At 50.3% G+C, this 20,020-nt stretch overlaps 3 long non-coding RNA genes across 8 annotated transcripts in view; all 3 read left to right on the forward strand.

Moving 5' to 3' along the window:
* LOC144248608 (uncharacterized) overlaps window positions 1-19,262 on the forward strand; it is a 58,637-nt gene extending 39,375 nt beyond the window's left edge. The window contains exons 1-6 of one of the 4 annotated variants that reach the window (XR_013341902.1): window positions 15,913-15,944; window positions 16,189-16,242; window positions 17,570-17,702; window positions 17,944-18,090; window positions 18,687-18,738; window positions 18,996-19,262. This is a non-coding gene — a long non-coding RNA (uncharacterized LOC144248608). Of the gene's footprint in view, window positions 1-15,912; window positions 15,945-16,185; window positions 16,243-16,728; window positions 16,849-17,569; window positions 17,703-17,943; window positions 18,091-18,686; window positions 18,739-18,995 lie in introns of those variants that run through there. The other 3 variants (XR_013341901.1, XR_013341903.1, XR_013341904.1) reach the window with 3 other exon arrangements.
* LOC144248606 (uncharacterized) lies at window positions 1,919-9,792 on the forward strand. Of its 2 annotated transcripts, none has more exons than XR_013341897.1 (5): window positions 1,919-2,280; window positions 6,939-7,074; window positions 8,729-9,476; window positions 9,570-9,622; window positions 9,725-9,792. It is a non-coding gene; the product is annotated as an uncharacterized LOC144248606 (long non-coding RNA). The 2 variants fall into 2 exon arrangements; XR_013341898.1 differs by lacking the exon at window positions 1,919-2,280 and adding an exon at window positions 6,224-6,342.
* On the forward strand, window positions 9,857-11,961 carry LOC144248607 (uncharacterized). 2 transcript variants are annotated; one of them, XR_013341899.1, is made up of 3 exons: window positions 9,857-9,890; window positions 9,972-10,109; window positions 11,307-11,961. It is a non-coding gene; the product is annotated as an uncharacterized LOC144248607 (long non-coding RNA). The 2 variants fall into 2 exon arrangements; XR_013341900.1 differs by having other exon boundaries at window positions 9,972-10,105.
* Window positions 19,263-20,020: the final 758 nt, after the last annotated feature.

Below are 20,020 nucleotides of genomic sequence, written 5' to 3' on the forward strand. Positions count from 1 at the left end.
GCGCACGTGGGGGCTCTAACATTGCGCCTGAAAATCCCGGCAATGCAGTGATATGTTCTCGGTCTGCGACGGCACCTGTGGGGCTGGGGGCAAAGTCACTGTGGGGCTGGGATTGTGTCTGAAAATGGAAAAAGAATTCTATTGCTGAGAGCGGGGTTCTGGGCTTTGAATTGAAATAATACAGCGTAGGCACAGTGGCTGGGCATTGGTGGGTGGCAGCTGAAATCACTTCAGAACTGGGATATTGATTCTGGGGTGGGCTTAGACACCCTGGGCCACGAGCTGAAGTGTTGCAGAGCTGCAGCCAAGGCCAAGATCCTGCACGCTGAAGATGGAGAAAGGCACAGCTGGAGCTAACGAAGAGAGCTGGCAGTTAAATAAAGCTTGTGGGTGAAGAGCTGAAATCACTGGGGCTGGGAAAGGGGATTTGTAGGGCGGCTGCTGTAATCACTGCAGGGCTGGGAAAGGGGGCTGCACACTCCATAGGATCCGAAGGGCTGGCACAGGGACTGTGGGGTTCTTGCTGCCACATCCCTTTTATGCCTCTGACATGGATGCTGGGGCTGGGCTTGTGACTGAAACTAGAACAGGATGTGTAGTGCGCACGTGGGGGCTCTAACATTGCGCCTGAAAATCCCGGCAATGCAGTGATATGTTCTCGGTCTGCGACGGCACCTGTGGGGCTGGGGGCAAAGTCACTGTGGGGCTGGGGGCAAAGTCACTCTGAGGCTGGGATTGTGTCTGAAAATTGTAAAAGAACTCTATTGCGGAGAGCGGGGTTCTGGGCTTTGAATTGAAATAATACAGCGTGGGCACAGTGGGTGGGCATTTTTGGGTAGGAGCTGAAATCACTGCAGGACTGGGATATTGATTCTGGGGTGGGCTTAGACACCCTGGGGCACGAGCTGAAGTGTTGCAGAGCTGCAGCCAAGGCCAAGATCCTGCACGCTGAAGATGGAGAAAGGCACAGCTGGAGCTAACGAAGAGAGCTGGCAGTTAAATAAAGCTTGTGGGTGAAGAGCTGAAATCACTGGGGCTGGGAAAGGGGATTTGTAGGGCGGCTGCTGTAATCACTGCAGGGCTGGGAAAGGGGGCTGCATACTCCATAGGATCCGAAGGGCTGGCACAGGGACTGTGGGGTTCTTGCTGCCACATCCCTTTATGCCTGTGACATGGATGCTGGGGCTGGGCTTGTGACTGAAACTAGAACAGGATGTGTAGTGCGCACGTGGGGGCTCTAACATTGCGCCTGAAAATCCCGGCAATGCAGTGATATGTTCTCGGTCTGCGACGGCACCTGTGGGGCTGGGGGCAAAGTCACTGTGGGGCTGGCAAATGGACTGTGGGGCTGGGATTGTGTCTGAAAATTGTAAAAGAACTCTATTGCTGAGAGCAGGGTTCTGGGCTTTGAATTGAAATAATACAGGGTAGGCACAGTGGCTGGGCATTTTTGGGTAGGAGCTGAAATCACTGCAGGACTGGGATATTGATTCTGGGGTGGGCTTAGACACCCTGGGGCACGAGCTGAAGTGTTGCAGAGCTGCAGCCAAGGCCAAGATCCTGCACGCTGAAGATGGAGAAAGGCACAGCTGGAGCTAACGAAGAGAGCTGGCAGTTAAATAAAGCTTGTGGGTGAAGAGCTGAAATCACTGGGGCTGGGAAAGGGGATTTGTAGGGTGGCTGCTGTAATCACTGCAGGGCTGGGAAAGAGGGCTGCACACTCCATAGGATCCGAAGGGCTGGCACAGGGACTGTGGGGTTCTTGCTGCCACATCCCTTTATGCCTGTGACATGGATGCTGGGGCTGGGCTTGTTACTGAAACTGGATCAGGATGTTTTGTGTATATGTTTTTTAATTGTGTAATCAGATGGATTAAGAAAAGCAGACACCCGTAGCAGATTTCTGTTGGATCTGTGTCTGTGAGAATTGGGATGCGTGCTGGAGATGGAGAGACGCTGTTGGAGAGTGGCAACAGCGGCAGGTGTGAGCTGTTAGGATGATGAGGGCTCTGAGCAGCCCCAGGTGTGAGCTGTGAGGATGATGAGGAGGGGGCAGCTCCTTCGGTGGCTGATTTAGGGGGTTTTCCTCACATCTCTTTTGCACGGAGCTGCTGGAGGAGAGGAGTTTTTGGGGGTTCCCGTGGCTGTCTCCTGGAAGGACGGTGAGCGCTTCGGACAGGGTCCGGGGGATCACCTGGATCCCCACCTGGATACGTGGAGCATTGCTCAAAGGAGGGGCCGAGGGACAAATCTTTGTGTCGAGAAGCAGCAGCCAAGGAGGTGAGCCGGTGCGCTTTTATAACGGGGACTTTTCCCCTTTCCGTTTGAGATTTCGTCATCCTGAGGTTGAATTGGAGGGGGCAGTCCTGTTGTCCCCCCTTTTAAGGGGTTTGGACTGAGGTAAAAAGCCCCCTTTTGCCATGGTTTGAGGAAAGGCGCTTCTTTTCTTCTCTTCTAGAGGACGCGATTGAAGGGAAGCCCACATTTCTTTTCCCTTGTTGGGGTGAGGTGAGCGCCGGAGCGTGGCGTCAGAGTCGGGGCTGCAGAGGAAGGGAGCTGCAGCCGTGGCAGCGCTGGCAGGGCGGGGGTCGGGCTGTGCCGCTGCATTCGGGGCGCTTCTTCTGCCCCCGGCCCGGCAGCGAAGGGTGCGGCGCGGAGCCCTGCCGGCAGTGCCGGGGCTGGCCGGGGCGGAAGGGGAGCTGGGCGCGGCTGGGCTGCCGCGGGCCCGCCGGAGCCGCGCCGGTGCGAGCCGTGCGGAGCCGAGCGGAGCTTTGGCCGGGCCGGCGGGCGGGGGAGGCGGCGCGGGCGGGGCCGGTGCCGGCCGGTGCCGCCGCTCCGTCCGCTCCGGGCGCGGGGCTCGGGCGCCGCCGGGGCCCCCCGGGCCCGGTGCCGGCCCCGCCGGGCCGGGGGCAGCGGGCGGGGGTCTGCCGGCGCGGCGCCGCCTCTGCCTGCCGGAGGAGCCGCTTTCCTGCCGGAGCCGCGCTGCGCCCGGGGCCGGGAGCGCGGCTCCGCATCTTCCAGCCTCCCTCGCTGCGCTGCTTTTGAGGCGCTCCTGAGGAGCTCCTGGGATCGGTGGCTTTTGATCAGAGTCGCTGTAGGAGAAGGGCCCCGGGCGCTTCTTGGTTGTTACGGTTCTTGCTTCGGGTGCTCGTGACAAGGTTTTTTTTTGGGTTGAGTGTTGTTGTTGGATTTATTTTTGATCGGTTCTTAGGTTTTTTAAGGATGCGTTTCTAAAGGTTTACACTGGTTTTTATGGGTCGGAGCATGGAGTAGAGGGTCGTTTTTCAATTCGGTTGTGGAGGCTTTTATTAGCGCGAGTGCGTAGTGTTTGTTTTGGTGGGCTTGAGGGAGTGCCCTGGAGTTAATCGGTGAGGTTTTTTTAATATTGATGAATGCATTCTTGTTTATTACACTATAGGGGTTTCATTCGTTTGGCTTATTTGATTGCCGTGTATGTTTCATTGTTGCAGAGAACTTGGGAGATATTGTTTGTGGTTACATATCTCTTTTGGCGACGTGTTTCTTTCTAGGTGGTATTTGTGTTTTGATGGTTTGAGGCAATTTTTGTTTCTTGAGTTAGGAATACTTATTTTGTTGTTGTTAATTTAATTTTTTTGTTGTTGTTTGATGTGTTTGGTTGTTGTTTTTATTGGTTTTATTTTTGGGAGCATGGGCATTTCCATGGTGGATCTCTTTAGGTGTTTATTTTATTTGGGGGGTGAATTTTTTGTGGTTCCCATATTTTTATATCTGTAATTATTTGGTGGGTTTTTTTAGTTAATTTTATAGAGCATTGGGTTCTCTTTATGAGTTAACATAGTGGTAGAGTTTTGGTTATTATTTTTTTTAGAATCGTTGGGAGTCTCTTGTATGGTTTGGAGTATGGTAAGTTAGTTGGCTTTTTTTTTTTTTCCTTTAGGGTGGTTTTTGTGATTTGCTGTGTGGGTGTCTAGGGTTTTTAAAATGTTTGTTTCGTTTTTGTGACGTGATAAGAGCTGCTAGTGAAAGGAGTGTAGTGCGGGTTTTTTTTTGCTGGTAGTTGTTTGGCTGGTAGAGCCTTTCTGAATTTTTTGGACGGTATTGGTGAGAATTTGATGCTGTTTGTTTTGGCATTTTATTTTTAGGAATTCGATTATAACTGCAGTGTTTTAACTATAACTCTGATGAAATAGAACACATGCATAAACATGATAATGGGAATATGAAACTTCAATTTTAAATGTAAATGGAAAACATATACATTAAACATGTAACATAAATAATGCTGTCCATTACAATTAGGTATAACCTTGTTTGATATGGAGTATTTTATATGTTTATATGCATATAAATATCGATTATAAACATAAATGTCCATACAGAAATGTATAATTAATACATGTGGATATATGAATATTACAAAACAATAGGAATCAATACAGTACCTAATGCGTATTTTACTGTATGTGTCTTATTATAACGCATTTCATGTCATAAATACTGTATATCGAAATATAGTACCTCAATATGTTGTGATAGAATAGATGAGTACTTGTAAAAATCAAAAATAGAAGTATAGAAATATTTAAATATAATTTAGAATAAAGGGGATTTTTATTTTCGATTTGGTAGTAGGTAGGGGTTTTATTATTAAAATTATGACTAGAAATAAAATAAAATTAGAAGTCTTTGTATAGAAATATATCCTAAATACGTTAAGATCTATATGAAAATTCAAAGGTAAGTAAATATAAGTATTAGCAGTGTGTACGAAATAGAATTTAAAAAATAATTTATCTATCTCGCTACCTTATTATATATATATAAAATATATTTATAAATACATCTATATAAAGTAGAAGTTCAAATGTGACTATAATGATGAAAAAAATATAAAAATATTCGAAAATCGTTTAAAGAAAGGGCTTTTTTTGTTTTTATTTGGTTGGAGGCAGGGCTTTAATGGAAAAGATATGAATATACATTTTAGTTTGATATCATTCTAAATATGGAAATATATAATCAATGTCTACAGGTGTATATATAGAAATATAAAATAGAAATAAAAATGAGTATTAGGAAGAGAGAGACTATAGATAGCATCATACTTCAATCTACATTTAAAATATACATTTGAATATAAATGCGAAAAATAGAGATACATTTAAATGGAGTTTAAATAAAGGGTTTTGTTTAAAAGATTTTTACTTGGATAGAGGCAGGGTTTTTTTTTAAGCAATATAAACCTTTTAGAAATCTAAATCTAACTATAGAAATATGTAAGCAATCTAATAAGATATGTATAAAAAATAAAATGTAATAAAATAGGAATAAATGTAAGAAATTATAAAAATACAATTTTCCATCAGTATCCATTACAAAATCGAATGTGAGTATAAATCTGAAAAATATAAAAACAAACCCTGTTGCAATGCAGTTTAAGAGGAAAGCTTTTTTCTTTCGGTTCCTATCGGGTCGCAGGCAGGCTTTTTGTTCCGTTCTTTCCCGCGCGGACGCTTTGGGGCGTTCGCTGCCGAGGCCGTGCCGGCGGGGACGGCGCGGTGCTGCCGCCGTGTGGGCAGAGAGCGGTACTGCAGCCCGCCGCCCGCGGCCGCCATCTTGGGAGTGGCGTGGCGCGGCCTCGCTTGACCTTCTCGAGAGGGCGCGAAAACGAGGACGTTGAAATTCGAGGACCCGTGTCTGTTTTTTACACTGCCTGAATTGCGCGCAACGCCGGCGCCCCCCGACGGGATTTTCCGCGGAGTTTCGGGTGTCGTGCACACGGGCTGTGGGGTCAGCAGCACCGCGAGCGTGCGGGTTTTTGGCGGGAGCCGACAGGCATGGGCGAAAAACGCCTCTCTCCGTCAAGGTCCCCACGGGCCGCCATCGTGTCGCGGACCCTCTGGACAAGTGCTGCCGCCTTGTGGGCACGGGGCGGTACTGCAGCCCCCCAGCCGGAGCCCGGCCGAAGCGGCGGGAGGGGCGAGGGGCGGGAGCGAGCGGCGAGCGGGGCGGTGTCTGTGAGTGAGGGGAGGGCTGAAGGCGGCTCCGCGGGCCGAGGGCGGCCGGGGCCGGTGCCGGCCGGTGCCGCCGCTCCGTCCGCTCCGGGCGCGGGGCTCGGGCGCCGCCGGGGCCCCCCGGGCCCGGTGCCGGCCCCGCCGGGCCGGGGGCAGCGGGCGGGGGTCTGCCGGCGCGGCGCCGCCTCTGCCTGCCGGAGGAGCCGCTTTCCTGCCGGAGCCGCGCTGCGCCCGGGGCCGGGAGCGCGGCTCCGCATCTTCCAGCCTCCCTCGCTGCGCTGGTTTTTAGGGTCTTATCGATGTGTTTTAAGGATTATGGAGCTGTTCTAAGAGCTCTTAGGAATATGTAGGGATTTTTTTTTAAAAGCTTCTTTGGGGGCTTTTAGGGGTGTCTTAAAGTAGGGTATTTTTATTGTATTTTAAGGGCGTTCTGAGGCTATTTTTATGTTTTTGTGGGGGTTTTAAGGCATTTTGAAGATGTGGGGTTTTTTTAGCGCATTTTTATGGGGTTTTAGGGTCTTTTCATGGCATAGAGGCTGAGGGGCAGCTTGAGGGGCACTGTGGGGCCTTGAGGGTGACGGAGGCTGGGAGCTGAGGGGGGAACAGGGGAGGGGACAGTGGGTGACACAGAGAGATGCTGAGGGGGGCAGGGGCAGCTGGAGGGTGACACAGAGAAGCTGGGGGCTGAGGGGCAGAGGAGAGGGATTAAGGGTGGCACACAGGAGCTGAGGGGCAGCTGAGAGGGGGCTCGAGGGTGACAGCCAGAGCCTGAGGGCTGGGGGGCAGAGGGAGGGGTCAGGGGTAAAGGGTGAGGCCTTGAGGGCTGGACAGTCCAGTGGAGATCAGGGCTACAGGGTACAGCTTAGGAGGCAAGTTAGGGTACAGGTACGGCACCCCTCACGCCACCCGTACCTCACCCTAAGCAGCCTTTTCCCTTTTCAGCCCCAACAACAGCAGCACAGCACAGCAAGCCTGACAGCGAGACCACACCGGAAGCCTCCCAGTGGGACAGGGCAGCGACCCTCGCACCAGGACAACGCCAGAACCCTCAGAGGACAACAGGACCCGCTGCTAAAAGGTAGGGATGACATCTGTGGGCTAGAGAGCAACAGGAAGGGGTTTGGAGGCTGAGCAGGCTTCCTTGAGTGTTTGTTTTTTTTTTGCAGGGCTATTAGGAATATTTAGGGGAATTTTGAAGGCTTTCTCTGGTGACTTTTAGAGAATTGTTATGCCTTCCTAATGGCTATTGTAGAATTCCTTGGTGCATTTTTAGTGTCAGGATGTGGGTCTGACAGAATGCCCACTGAAAATGCAGAGTACTACTGGAATGTACTGGAATGCTTTGGGAAGGTGCCAGTGGAGGGCCAGTGGGTAAGGTGCCATAATGCTGGTCTGAAGGTTGTGATTTGTGAGCAAAGCAAAGTGGTTGTGGTTAGGGTTTTATGGTGGCAGATTTCTTGAGGTGAAATCCAGCACAGAAAATATCAAGCCCCAAGCTTTGTACTGTCAGTTTGCAACAGGTATTTGGTAAGAAATAAAAAACCCTGAGTACTTGGGGATGGGAGATTTGGACTGGGAGAAATCCTGCGCTGTTTTGACATTGAGGAGGCAAAAGGAAATTTAGGACCTGACAACCCAGGGGCATTGCAGGGCCCTGTGAATAAATGAGGGATATCTACTTGGTGAAAGCAAATTCAGCAGCCCAGGTTCCTGGCGTCAGTTTGAAGGGCTCCCTTGGCACTGTCAGAAAAGCACAAGTTTGGGGGGGGGGGGGGGCAGCTGGGGTCTGAATATATCCTTTAATATTCGGATTATTTCCAGTCAGCCTCACCCTAAGACCCAAGGAGCTCTGGGCACAATCACAGGCCATTTTCCCTGGGAAAGAAAACTCACCAGTCCAGGTTCCTGATGTCAGTTTGTAGGGCTCCCTATTATATTTTATATTATCTTTATTATAATATTAACTATAATTAATATTAAATATAATATAATATTAAATAAAATATATTTTATTATCTTCCCTGCAAGCAGAAGGAGGTGCAGATTCACGGTGCTTTGTGCTCAAGAGGGGCAGTGAATCTCTGTGGGTGCTTCTGCCCTTTTTCCCTGACCCTAAAGAGAAGAGACACTGTCCCTGCATGGACAGTCTTGGTCTGGAAGTAGTTGGCCTCAGTAACACAGTGTTTTAAGGGCAGAGGAGAGGAGAGGTGGTTCCCATGCCTGTGGGCAGCTCTTCCCGAGAGCAGGAGAGGGGACTGCATTGTTAAGTAGGAAGTGGATGTGTTTCCCAAAGAAAACTTCAGAAATTAAGCTCCAGGGGCAAATACTGTGAGGTTCTACCACCTCCTTGAGGACAGCGTTAAAACCACAGAGGCATCAGCAGAGCTTGGAGCAGGACTGGCCAACCCCAGAGCGCCTCACGAAGCCCTCTGTGTGTCTGTGGCAGTCGAGTAGCACCTGGGGGTGCTGAAAGTCCCAGTTCTGAGAGAAAATTCTGTTTAACTTGTACACGTTGGCTGGGTGTGTCCCCCCAGTACAGCTCGGTTCTTCTCTGAGGCGGTGCCTGACAGGGTCTCTCCCTGTTAAGGGCCGGGCGTGTTTTTGGCACAACACAGCAAAGTGGATTATTTGCCCGGCGTTCTCAGGAGAATAATGGTGAGCAGCAGAATTGCTGGGTTGTGGCTGCTGTGCAGCTAAGATCATGCAGTGATGTTTGGTGTTCTCGATTGTAGCTGAGCACGGGACCACAGCCCGGTGACCATAGGACATTCCCCGCAGGCGAGGCAGCCTCCATTGCCACGCGACGTGGATTCTCATCCCCAGATGCCAGAGAGATAAGTGGAGGGCTAAGGCCCACAGTGGGGGTGAAAGTGGGGTGCTGGGAGGGCCTTTTGAATCAGCTTTGGGGGCAGGGATGTGCAAGAAGTGTCCCCTTAGACCAGCTAAAGGGAAAGTGTCTGTTTTGATCACAGTGCTGAGGTGCTCAGGGCAGAGCAGTTCTGGTGTGTGTCCTGTCACTTGTCTCTGGTGCACTCTGTGTTCTTTGGGTCTCTCGGTCCTTTCTTCTCCTCAAAAGCTCTCTCTCCCTGTCCTGTGTCACGGGTGTCTGCACGTATTTGTCCCACAGCTGCTCTGCCCTGCTGCATAGCCTGTAATAGCACAAGTCCTGGGGACTTGAAATTTGTAATTTGCAGGGTGTAGTTGGGCTCTAGATTGTATCAGGAGATTGACATAACATGTTTGGTGCTGTTAAGTTGTCCTGCAGCCATTTGACACTAGTCCTAACTTCCTTTCAGATGCAGACAGTTCAGATCAGTGGCAGAGAGCCCCAGTCCTGGGTGAGGGTTTTCCCATGATCGGGTCAGTCATTGTTTGCATTTTCAGGGGAAGCCTAAATAGTGACCATGTTACAGCAGTGTTCTTTGCCTTTATTTTTAGGAGGTCCAGGCAGATAGCAGCAGTCAAGGCCCTGTGTGCCAGGTGAGCAGTGGACAGAAGGAGTTGTTCTTGCTCAGGTTTCAGGTTTTGGTGCAATTGTAAGCATCCACTCTTGGTTACTTTGTTTTATTTTAGGCAGTCATCTTGCAAGATGTCTCTGGTCCGGATGTCTGGATGTCCAAGGCCAGGTGGGTGCAAGCGTAAGGTCTGGGTGGGTGTGCTTTTCAGGGCAGGGGGATGTTGTTTTCACAGTATCTCAGTGTGGGTTGTTTTGCTTTGTTTTTTTGCAGGTGCTGTCGCTGCCCTAGCTGTGTGAAGGAACAGAGGCGAGCGGGTGAGTTGGCATTTTGGCACAGTGACTCACAGGTGACCCTTATGCAGCAGCATGCTAAGTGTGTACCTTTTTGTTTTTCAGGTATCGTCCAGGCAGCTTGTGGAGTCAAATTGAGACTTCAGGTGAGCCGGGGCAGCGGTGTGTCGGAGTTTCGGGGATTCCTCTTTTCGTGGGCACTAGTTGCATTTTCTGTTTTGTCTTAGGTACCCTGAGGAGGAGCGTAGCTGAAGTTTGGAAACAGCAGCACCGAAGCTGATGCAGAGAACGTCTCGCCGTCCACATCCAACTGACATTGGATTCCATCCGGTTGTCTTGCAAAAGCCAAGTGCTGGGGCCAGTAGGTGGGAGATGGGGGGAAAACCTTTACTATCACAGGAGGCTATTTGATGTTAGCTTGGAGAATAGGCCCATAGTGGGACGGGCCCCTCGGGAGCAAAGGGAGAGGGTTTCTCCTCAGCCCCCCCAGAGTCTTCGCCGGGCAGGGCAGTTCCGATCCCTCTCTGGTTCTCGTGACGTTCGCATCGGCGGCCTTCTTTGACTCTTGACGTTGTCGTGGATCTTTTCACCATAGGAGCCCGCCTTCATGTCTGGAGCTATAGCTACAGTCACCCTGTAGTCATTTCTTCCTTCTCTAGGCCTACTGAGCTTCTTAGGCTTCCTCTTAAGTGCTTTGGCACTAACATCTTGAAAGGAGTTGCATGTCATCATCAAGTGCTACTGCCCTAGGGCTTTCTTTTCTTTGGCATCATCAGCCCATGGCTCATCTTGGGCTAGGAATCTTGGGTCCATAAGGTGAAATTGCCAGGCAGTTTCCACTTGTGTCCGTGTCACGTTGTCTGTGTCATAGGCCTTTGTTACATCTCCATGCTTTAGCAACATCATTTTGTGCCGTATTGGCCATATTTTGCTCACGTACCTTCCCGGATATCAATTATTCTGGCATTTTTACATATTTACTTTTTGGGTCCGGACGATGTACACGAGATGTTCTCATCCATCTTCATTCTCAGTTTTGGTAGCCCTTCTCATGGACTTCCGGACGGAGCTTATTAGCCCCTCATCACCTGACCACAGTAGTTCCGTGGCATCTGCCTTCTCAAAGGATATAGGGCTCAAAAATTAGTCTTCTGGAGAATTATATCAAGTCCTCACTTATCTTGTATCTCTGTCAGCTTATGTTGTATGCACTTATGATGCACCTACCTGTGTCGGCTTCTATTGTATGTGCGTATGCTGCGCCTACCTATGTTAGCTTACATTGTTTGTGCTTACACTGTATGTACCTACGTTGGCTTATGTTGTTTGTGCTTATACTGTATGTACCTACGTTGGCTTATGTTGTATGCACCTCTGTTGTGGCAATTATGATCGGAGCTGCCTTGCCCGGGCAAGTAGTCACGCTCAGGTAGAGCAGTTATAAAGCTTTGCCGTTCATCTGTTCTCTACGGGGTTTGGGGTACAACACTGATGGGCCCAGAGTTGGTATAGCTCCTAGCTCTCAGATAGTCAGTCACTGACCGCCTCCCCTTGTCTCGTAGGTCCCCGGGTCCCTACAGAATTTCCTGGAATCTACCATGTGACATGGAGGTCCTGCGGTCAGAAGAAGCGTTTAAGCATATTCTTCAGTGCAGCGTTTCACGTAAGGGTGGCAGCCAGCGTGTCAGCAGAAGAATGTGTGAGAGTGTGACTGTCTGTGTCTGTCTGTGAGAGTTTGTGTGTGCTTGTGTCTGCAGCTGTGTGTGTGTGTGGAGCAGATACAACCTTGTGTGTATGGCCTTTGCCTTTCAGGGGGGGTTTTCATCAGGCAGGAGGATTTTTTGGGAGTCTCCGGAGCGAGTTGCCGTGAATGTGAGTTTGTGCGTAACGCGAAGGGGGCGTGCACGTCGGCGGAGCGTTTTGCGCCGTTTTTGTTCCGGGTGCGTCATAACAATAAAAGCGTTGTGGACTTTTCTGAAATGGAGACACGGTTATATTGTGTCAATATGTATTTGGCTTGTAGTACATTATATTGTTCTGTCTTTGCAGTTGTTCCTATCTTTTGATGTATTTTGCTGTATGTAAATTGGACTTGTACTTGTGTGCCTAGGTATGATGTATTCTTTGTTGTATTTGTCTCTGTACTTGCATTTGTATGCATTGTTTCCCTGTGTATTGCTGAAGTTTAAGGGAATAAAGATTAATCAGCCCTAATAATGATGCCTCTTACCCTCTGCCCTGCCCACCATTCATCTCCTGTCTTTCTTTGGTGTGGTTGAGTCCTATCATTTTCACCCTTTTTCTCCCTTTGCCTCTTACTTTCCTCTTTAGTCTATTCCTCACTTTATCCTTCCATGTGTAACTCTTTGTCTCTGGCTGTGTTTTCCTTTGTTTCCATTTCTAACACATCTCTATGTTTCTCTAACCCTATTTCCTTCTCACCCTATTTTCTTCCATTCCTCTACATGTATTTCCCCATGTCTCTTTGTCTGTCTCTTTCAATCTAGGTTTCACTATGTTTTCTTCTTTTTTTTTTCTTTGTTAGCCTTTGTCTTTCTAACACTTGCTATCATTGTCTTTGTCTCTGACCCTTTTTCCTTTTCTGTCCAACTTTAACTTTTTTGTCTAACTCTCTATTTCTTTCTCTCTTGAACCCTACCTTGTGTTCAGTCTCTCCATTTGTTTTCCTGTAGGTTTTCAGCTCTATTTCTTCTTTTTCTTGTCTCTCTATTTGCTTTTCTCTTTCATTTCAAGTGCTTCCTTTTCTGTTTGTCTTTCACTGTTTTTCTCCTTACCCCTCCTTTCTTTTGCCTTTCTCTTTCCAATCTGACTTTTTTAGTTTTTCTTTTTATCTCTCTTTTATTTTTCTTGCTCTGTTTTCTTCTAACTCTCTTCCTTTTCTTCTTCTCACTCTTTCTTCTTGCTCTCTTCTTCTTCCTCTCACTATCCTTGTCTTCTCCTCGCTCTCTCCTCTTCTTCTCACTCCTCTTCCTCCTCTCTCCTCACTCCTCTTCCTCCTCTCTCCTCACTCCTCTTCCTCCTCTCTCCTCACTCCTCTTCCTCCTCTCTCCTCTTCTTCTCACTCTCTCTCCTCTTCTTCTCGCTCTCTCCTTTTCTTCTCACTCCTCTTCCTCCTCTCCTCTTCTCACTTTCTCCTCTTCCTCCTCTTTCTTCTTCCTCTGACACTCTCCTCTTCTTCTTACTCTCTCCTTTCACTCTCCTCTTCTTCTCACACTCTCCTTTTCTTCATCTCACTCTCTCCTTCTCACTCGCTCCTCTTCCTCCTCTCTCCTCACTTTCTCCTCTTCCTCCTCTCCTCTTCTTCCTCTCTCCTCTTCTAGTTCTCTCTTCTTCTCACTCTGTCCTCTTCTCACACTCTCTCCTCACACTCTCTCCTCTTCTCACACTCTCTTCATCTCTCTCTCCTTTTCTCCTCACTCTGTCCTCTTCCTCCTCTCTCCTCTTCTTCCTCTCACTCTCTCCTCTTATTCTTCTCACCCTCTCCTCTTCTTCATCTCACTCTCTCCTTTTCTTCTCACTCTGTCCTCTTCCTCCTTTCTCCTCACTTTCTCCTCTTCTTCCTCTCTCTTCTTCTTCCTCACTCTCTCCACTTCTCACCTCTCCTTTTCTTCTCTCTCTCCTTTTCCTCCTCTCTCTCCTTTTCCTCTCCTCTTCTTCTCACTTTCTCTTCTTCCTCCTCTTTCTTCTTCCTCTGACTCTCTCCTCTTCATCTTACTCTCTCCTCTCACTCTCCTCTTCTTCATCTCACTCTCTCTTCTTCTCACACTCTCCTTTTCATCTCACTCTCTCCTTCTCACTTGCTCCTCTTCCTCCTCTCTCCTTTTCTCACTTTCTCCTCTTCCTCTCCTCTTCTTGTTCTCACTCTCTTTTCTTCTTCTCACGCTCTCCTCTTCTTCTCACTCTCTTCTTCATCTTTCTCCTTTTCTTCTCAGTCTCTTCCTCCTCTCCTCACTTTCTCCTCTTCCTCCTCTCACTTCTTCCTCCTCTCTCTTCTCACTCTCTCCTCTTCTTCTCACTCTCTCCTCTTCTCACACTCTCTTCTTCATCTCTCTCCTTTTCTCCTCCTCTCTCCTCTTCCTCCTCTCTCCTCTTCCTCCTCTCTCCTCTTCCTCCTCTCTCCTCTTCCTTCTCTCTCCTCTTCCTCCTCTCTCCTCTTCCTTCTCTCTTATCTTCCTCCTCTCTCTCTCCTTTTCTTCCTCTCACTCCTCTTCCTCCTCTCTTCCTCTTGTCACTCTCTCCTCTCTTCTTCTTCTCACTCTCTCTTCTCACTCTGTCCTCTTCTTCTCACACTCTCTTCATCTCACTCTCTCCTTTCCTTCTCTCTCTTTCCTCTTCCTCTTCTCTCCTCCTTCGCACTCGCTGCTCTTCCTCCTCTCTCCTATTCTTCTTCTCTCTCCTCTTCCTCCTCTCCGTCTCCTCTTCTTCCTCTCACTTTCTCCTCTTCCTCCTCTCTCTTCTTCCTCCTTTCTTCTTCTTCTCACTTCTTCCTCCCACTCTCTCCATTTCTCACTCTCTCCTCTTCATCTCACTCTCTCCTTCTCACTCTCTCCTCTCTCTCATCTTCCTCCTCTCTCCTCTTCTTCCTCTCACTTACTCCTCTTCCTCCTCTCTCTTCCTCTTGTCACTCTCTCCTTTCCTTCTCACACTCTCTTCTTCCTCTCACGCTTTCCTCTTCTTCTTGCTCTCTCCTGTCCTTCTCACACTCTTCTTCATCTCTCTCCCTTTCTTCTCACTCCTCTTCCTCCTCTCTCCTCTTTTTCTTCTCACTCTCTTGTCTTCCTCATCTCTCTTTTTCCTTACTCTCTCCTCTTCCTGCTCTCTCCTTTTCTTCTTCTCCCTCTCTCTCTCCTTATCACTCTCTCCTCTTCTTCTCACTGTCTCCTTCTCTTTCTCTCTTTTTTTTCCTTTCTGTACTTAGAATAAAAAAGCAGGAGTAGAAAATACTGTGCTCCGAGGAAGTAAAAAAAGAAAACAACTTTAAAAATAAAAATTTCTACTCCCTGGGAGCATCAAAGTAAAAATAAAAATTTTTACTCCCTGGTAGCATCAAATTTTCTACTGCTGCGCCTGACAATATTTTTGGGTAGGGGAGGGGTCTGTCTGGTAGCCACACCCCCACCCTGAATCCTCCCTCTACCCTAACCCCTTCCCTGACCCACCCTCCACCCCCTCCCCCACACCCTGACCCCGCCCCTAACCACGCCCCCAATGCTGACCCCCTCCCCCTAACCCCCACCCCGTCCTTACCCCCTCCCCTGGCCCCGCCCCCAGCCACACACCCTCCCCTGACTTCTACTGATACCTATTAAGATACGTATAAAAATCTGAAATAAAATATAATAGGAATAAATGTAAGAAATTATGAAAATATAATTTTCCATCAATATCCATTACAAATCCGAATGTGAATATAAATATGAAAAATAGAAAAATAAAGCATATTGAAATGCAGCTTAAGAGGAAAGCTTTTTTCTTTCGGTTCCTATCGGGTCGCAGGCAGGCTTTTTGTTCCGTTCTTTCCCGCGCGGACGCTTTGGGGCGTTCGCTGCCGAGGCCGTGCCGGCGGGGACGGCGCGGTGCTGCCGCCGTGTGGGCAGAGAGCGGTACTGCAGCCCCCCAGCCAGTGCCCGGCAAAACCACCGAGTGGCTTGGCGCGGACTCGCTTGAAAAGTGCTGCCGCCTTGTGGGCACAGGGCGGTACTGCAGCCCGGCTGCCTTCTTGGGAGCGGCTTGGCGCGGACTCGCTTGAAAAGTGCTGCCGCCTTGTGGACAAAGGGCGGTACTGCAGCCCGGCCGCCCGCGGCCTCCCTCTTGCGAGTGGCTTGGCGCGGACTCGCTTGAAAAGTGCTGCCGCCTTGTGGGCACAGGGCGGTAACTGCAGCCCCCCAGCCAGCGCCCGGCAAAACCGGCGGGAGGGGCGAGGGGCGGCAGCGAGCGGCGAGCGGGGCGGTGTCTGTGAGTGAGGGGAGGGCTGGAGGCGGCTCCGCGGCGGCGCCGGATTAGGATGGCAGCGGCGAGGGAGGCTTTCTGTCCCGTTCCGGCCGCCGTCCGTACCGGAACGCTTTGTGCCTTTCTGTCCCTCGCCGGCCGCCGTCCCGCACGTGTCGCGAGCCCGGCGCCGCCGTGATGGCGGCGGGCGGTGGGAGCGGGCTCGGGCGGCTCTGGAGGCGCTGCTGGAGGTGGGATTCGGGGCCCGGCGCGCTCAGGGCGGCGGCACCGGGGGGACAGCGGGGGAGGGCGGGCGGGAGCAGCCGGAGGGGACCCGGCACCGGGAATGGGATTGGGGGGGGCGGGACACACGGACAGGCCCCGGAGCCCTCGGGACCCCCAAAACTCCACCGGGACCCCCCAAAAACCCCCCGGGAACCCCTCAGAACCCTCTGGGACCCCCCAAAAATAACCGGGAGCCCCCCGGTCCCGCAGGGCGAAGGCGCTGGCGCTGACCGGGAACCGGGGAGTGGAGCCGGCCATGGACTGGTGAGGGGGGACCCCAAGAACACTCCCGGGACCCCCAAAAATACCCGGCGGGATCCCCCCAAAACAGCCCCGGGATCACCAAAAACAGCCTCGGGAACCCAAAAATTCCCTTCAGAAGCCCCAAAAATCCCCCTGGGACCCTCAAAAACCCCCTGAGACCCCCAAAATTCCCTTCAGGACCCCAACCCCCCCCCCCAGGACCCCCAAAATTCCTCCCAAAAACCCCCTGAAACCTCCAAAATTCTCCCCAGGACTCCAAAGCCCTCCCTGGGACGCCCAAAATTCTCTTTGGGACCCCAAAACTCCCCCTGTGACCTCCAAATTTCCCTTTAGGACCCCTGAAATTCCTCCTGGGACCCCCAAAACCCCCTGAGACCCCAAAAGTCCTCCTGGGATGCCCCAAAAACCTTCCAGAACCCCCCAGGACCCCCTCCAATTTTGGGTCCCCCCCCGATTCGGGGTTCCCCCCGGTTTTTGGGTCCCCAGGCTGGTGGCTCATGAGGACGACCCCGACTCGGACCCCGAACTCCCCCCGGGTTTGGGGGCGCCGCCCGCGGGCCTGGGGGGGCCCCGGCAGCCGCCGGCCCCCGAGGACGAGACCCAGAAGTGAATTTTGGGGGTCGGGGGGGAATTTGGGGTTTGGGAAGGAAATTTTGGGGTATGGGGAGCTCAGGGATATTTTGGGGTTCAGAGTGGTTAATTTGGGGTTTCAGGGTGTTTATGGGCAGGGTTTTCGGGTATTCTCGGGAGGGCTTTGGGGTATTCTTTGGTGGGTTTTAGGGTATTTTTGGGTGGATTTTTTGGGATATTTTTGGGACGGTTTTGGGTTGGTTTTGAGGCATTTTATGGTGAGTTTTTTGGATATTTTTAGGAGGGTTTGGGTAGTTTTGGGTGGGTTTTTTGGGGGCATTTAGGACGATTTTGGGGTATTTTGGGGTGGGTTTTGGGCTGAAGGCGGCTCAGCGGCGGCGCTGGAGAAGGATGGCAGCGGCGAGGGGGGCCCGGCAGGGCCCTGCCTTTGCCAGCCCCTCCTGCCGCCCTCCTTGGAATGGTTTGGGGCAGTATGGGGTTATTGAGGTAGGAGTAATTATTTTGTTGTTGTTTATTTAATGTGGTGTTTTTTTGTTTGTTTGTTGTTGTCGTTTGATGTATTTGGTTTGTAGAGCAGGAACTGTAGACAGAATCCTGCAGAAGTAATATGGAATTTGTCCTCCCAAAACCCACCCGGCTTCCAACCACTTTCAGCACGTGGTCTTCCTTAGCAGCACATGGTTCCCCACACTTGGGAGCCGGTGCACTCTACTTTTCTCTCCTCCTTTGCTGACAGATCCTGCTGAGGCTGAGGACAAAGCCCTACCCCTACACGGACAAGGCAGCAGACCTGGTTCGGGAAGCCAGCGTGCTCCAGGCTGCTCCAGGACTCTGATCAAACATCAGCATCCCCGTCTCTCACGTTGATGGTATGTGGTAACCCCTTAAGAACAGAATTCCACCTTTTCTAACCCTAAGCAGCAAACTGGGGATGGGTAACTCTAGAAATCTAGAAATCCTGTCATGTAAGGACCTCCAGGTTTCAGCCCTCCGTGTGTCCTTGGTATCAGAAGCTGGAATTGCAGAGTTGCCACTTTACCTCCAAACGTAATTTTTGATGTGGTTGTGCCACTTTAACAGTATATGAAATCTCTCTTCGTGTTCTTGCAGCAGCATTTTCGAACCACAATGGAAATCTAGTCCTTCTGCCCGGAGCTGTTCACAGAATTGTGGAATTCCAGATGGGTTTGGATGGGAAGGCACCTTTTTTTTTGCAGCATTAGATTTTTGCAGCATTGCAGCTTTTCAAGCTTCTAAGTAAGTTACTTCATTCAGATTTAAACTCTCTTGAAGCATGCTTGATATGGTTTGTTTTTTTCATTGTTATGTTAGTTTTTGTTTTGGTTTTAATTTGGCTTTCTTTTTTGCCTGGCGTAGGAAAATTTTACAGCTCTCACTTTTTTCTTCTCCAGTTGAGTATTACCAGTGTTACCTTCTTAATTCAAAAACCATTTGCTGTATGGAAAAAGCACCTTGCCTTTGTGAAGGGCCAGGTGGGAACTGTTTTAATGGCCAGTGGCACAGCCCCGTAGCACACAATTCCCAGGAAGTGGGGAGCCCTCTGCCAGGCAGAACCACCTGGCCAGGTTCCTGCGGGTGCTGCTGCTGTACCCGGCTGATGAGGTGAGAAGCAGCTTGGCTTTACTGCCAAAATAAAACTCACCCGTTTTCCTATGAATCCCAGCAAAGTGGTCCCAAAGGCTCTGTCACTCAGTCTCTGCTTCCATTGGTGTGGAGAGGCTGGATCCCAGTTATCACCCCAGCAGTGCCCCTGCCTCCCTTTTCCCCACTTTTCTGTTCCAGTCGTGCGAAACATTCAGGCTTTGTTTTCTTCCCCCTGCGGTTCACTGCAGATCCCAGAAAACCCACAGGAGGGAAGATCATTCCTTGTGCTTCCACCTCCAGGTGAGAGAGGAGATGGTCACATCCTAGGAGCCTGATTTTGGAATGTTTTCTGGAATTGGCCCAGTGGCTTTTACTTCTGGGGTTCCTGGAGTCTGTCCCTGGCAGGTCCAGCCTGTGCTTCAACTGAGAGCCCTCAGTCCGCAGGGAAGTGAACCTTTGGGGAAGTTCTTACAGCTCTGCTTAGTGCTTTATGAATGGTGATGATTTTCTGGAAGTAGGCTGTCCATTCTGACCCTTTTTCTTCCCTCTCCCTGCAGACTGTACCTGCTGAGAGGCTGAGGTGAGACCAGGATCTGTAAAATCCCTGACTCTCCGTGTTTTCCTGAGGCTGAAGCCGTGTTTGCTGTCAGTGACGACAGGGTGGGAGATGCTAAACACTGAAAACTTTGGGGTTTTTCCCCTGAACTCCCCAAGACTCTCTGCAGCTGTGCCCTGTCTCTCTCTTGAAAGAGTTTCTGGATTTACAAAGGTTTTTACATTCTGCAATATTTATCTATAACTCGATTAAAAAGAATCATACTGTATCAATGTGGTGTTAATTACTTTGTTTGAGTCGGTTAATTAAAGCAAATTGTTGGTAAGGGGTTTGAACATCCCTTAGTTGGAGCTGGCAGCTCTTATTTAATTTCTCTTCATTCCTTTAATTTCTTTCAATTATTTCTTGAGCCATTACTGCAATTAGGATGTACAGTAAGGACAAGAGCATTTCTGCCCTGCTGGATTGGGAAATCCGAGCCCAGTTCCTTGGAGAGATTGAGGGGATGGGGATCTGTGCCTCAAGCTGGGTTTTGACAGTGGGAATTTGGTGAGGAAGGAAGAGGAGAGATCCCACGGAAAGTGGCTGAGGCCAGTTCCGCTGGCTTTGGGTGCTCCTACCCCCGAGAAAATCATCCTGGCTGAAGGGAACTGGAAGAAGCCAGGGGGCTGCGCCGGGGGCTGTGCAGGGACCCCAAACCCTGGTCAGGGGCGCTGGGCAGTGCCAGCTGCAGAGGAACGCTGCAGAGGGGCTGCGCTGGAGCCCCTCAGCTTCCATGCAGAGATGCTGGCACTGCGGGGCTTTCGGGACACTGCCGAGAGGCTCCGCTGCCAGAGCCGGGGAGTTCTCCCGTTCTTTTCTGTCGTGCTGGGCACTTGGCAAGTCCTTCGAGCCCCGCAGGCTGCCAGTGCCAGCGGAGCAGCTGGAATCACAGACGGTCACACAGAAATCGGGCTGGGAGAGCAAATGAGCCGTTCCATGTTGTTTTTCACAACGCGTTTTGGATTTATACCAGAATCTCTTCTC

The sequence above is a fragment of the Lonchura striata genome, unplaced genomic scaffold (assembly GCF_046129695.1).
Source record: "Lonchura striata isolate bLonStr1 unplaced genomic scaffold, bLonStr1.mat Scaffold_189, whole genome shotgun sequence".
Taxonomy (NCBI): domain Eukaryota; kingdom Metazoa; phylum Chordata; class Aves; order Passeriformes; family Estrildidae; genus Lonchura; species Lonchura striata.